The sequence below is a fragment of the Berghia stephanieae genome, chromosome 3, assembly GCF_034508935.2.
Source record: "Berghia stephanieae isolate SIO BIC M18660-M18661 chromosome 3, UCSD_Bste_1.3, whole genome shotgun sequence".
Taxonomy (NCBI): domain Eukaryota; kingdom Metazoa; phylum Mollusca; class Gastropoda; order Nudibranchia; family Aeolidiidae; genus Berghia; species Berghia stephanieae.
The window spans coordinates 5,373,242-5,375,318 of record NC_088362.1 but is presented as its reverse complement, the minus strand read 5'-3'; positions in this window follow the sequence as shown (position 1 = coordinate 5,375,318).

Here is a 2,077-nt window from a genome sequence, read left to right as displayed (position 1 = left end):
CGTTTAAATTAAATTTTTAATTGATTTCATAATTTTAAGAATGTGTCATCAAAGATTACAGTGATCTTCACCAAAGGCATGCATAGTTTTTGGGTGATAAAAAAAATATGATTCAATTCTCTCCTTACCAGCCATTTTCAGGATTTTCCCCAAAACTTCAAACCCAACTAACACAAAATAGATTTTTTATCACTCAGACATAATAGCAGTAAAATTCTTGCGATACATAGCTATCTTTAGCAAAACATGCTCTACAACACCCTGTTCATTTTCTTTAAATTTTATGTTGCACAAAAGAAATTTTAATAAGAAAAAGGTTGGTTGTATCGTAACGAATGTGATGATTTTCCTATAGTTGGTAAGGAGAGGGTTAAAAAATTGAATTATACATTTTTGACAATTTTGACTCCCTACTGTAATCACACTCATTCTCCTCAACAACAAAAGACAACAAACAATTAATGATAACAAAACGCATATATCAATTTCATAACAAGTTCATAGTATATAGACTTAAGATTGAACTTTTAAGATTCTTTGTCTCAATACATTATGCTATGTTGAGGGAGTGAGAGGGAAAGGGACTAACACGACTTTGTCGATCATCACTTGTCACCGGGAAGAATTATTATTATAATGGATGTAGTAGTTTTAACACATATCCTGACCTTAGCATGAGCATGAGTTATAATCAGTGCTGATGGTTTTCCTCGGATCCGCGGGCGGGTGGTTGGATGGGAGCATCACCCTTACTTACTTACTTACTTATCCGAACCAGCGACCACCTGAGCTCTAGCCCTTCGGTCTTGTGCCATGACGTAGACTTTTGTTTGTCATGGCATGCTGGGGAGTCTCTGGTCTGTCTTCCCACCCTAACCTGTATTCGCTGTCAGCTGCATAACATCAGGAGTTGAACTGCAGATGCATGTTCCTCATATAATTAATTTTTATAGGGTTTAGTCAAGTAGCCTTCATTTCGTCTTTCCCACAGTCTCTTTCATGATTGACGGTCGCCCATTCCCCGCCACCTACTGTTTCCTGGCTTGCAGTTATCTATTTCAGTTAATCTTTCTGCTTAAAGGGCCATATTTCATAAACAGAGGATCGTCACGTCCTGGGTCATTTGTGTCGATGAGAGATTCTGTGGGCCTAAAACAAAGGGATACCATCCCTTTCCCCTAAAAATCTCAATTTTTTAAGAAGGATACATGATTACAATCAATCACAGATAGTCATACAGAAGACATGGGCCACAGGTCGACCAAAGAGGGAGTATAGAAGTGTTAAAGTTACAGCACTAGGAAACAAGTATGAGCTATAGGGGTAGATTAAGAAAAGTAAGGACATACAGAGGACACCACACTACAGAATGAGTGTGAGGTGGGTGGGTGAGGAGCAGAGCGTGTACCACTCATCGGTGGGTTCTGTCTCCTGCACCTTAAGAGGAAGGGGTCCCACCTACTCCCTAGCCCGGTTATACCGCCGGGGACTCGGTCGCGCCCATAACAAACTCAGTAGAAACGGGGAACACCACGGGAAGGTGCTGTTATGGACACAATAATGCATGAGAGGCCATATGCAATAATCTCTGTCAGACAGGATTACGCGGCAATCAATGCACCTGGAAATGAGAGGTGTTGGGTTCGAAATGCACATCAATTTCCTTTCAGCAAGCGGGACGTCCGGCCCAGACCTTGCAGCTCCCCGAGCATCACCCTTGAATCATATACCTATGATGTTCGCATGGGTGTACGATCCGATAGTGATGTCGTTTCTTCTTCTCTTTACTAGCCTATCCTGCTTCTTTGGTTTGTGATTGTATTTTTGTCAGGGATATTTTTTTTTCTGTAAATCTTCTGCCTGTTTGTTCTTGGTTATTTATAATTTAGGTTATGATTTTGATTTACATTTGTACTATTTTTGTTAGATTGCTTGTTTTTTTGTTTCAACGGTCTCTCATATAACCTCAATTGTGTTGGAAGAGACCTAAAGCAACAAACAAAACAAAAACAAAAATCGGATCCGCGGAAATCCGCGATTTTGGAGTCCAGAGGAGGAATTTCCTCCTTTTAAAAAT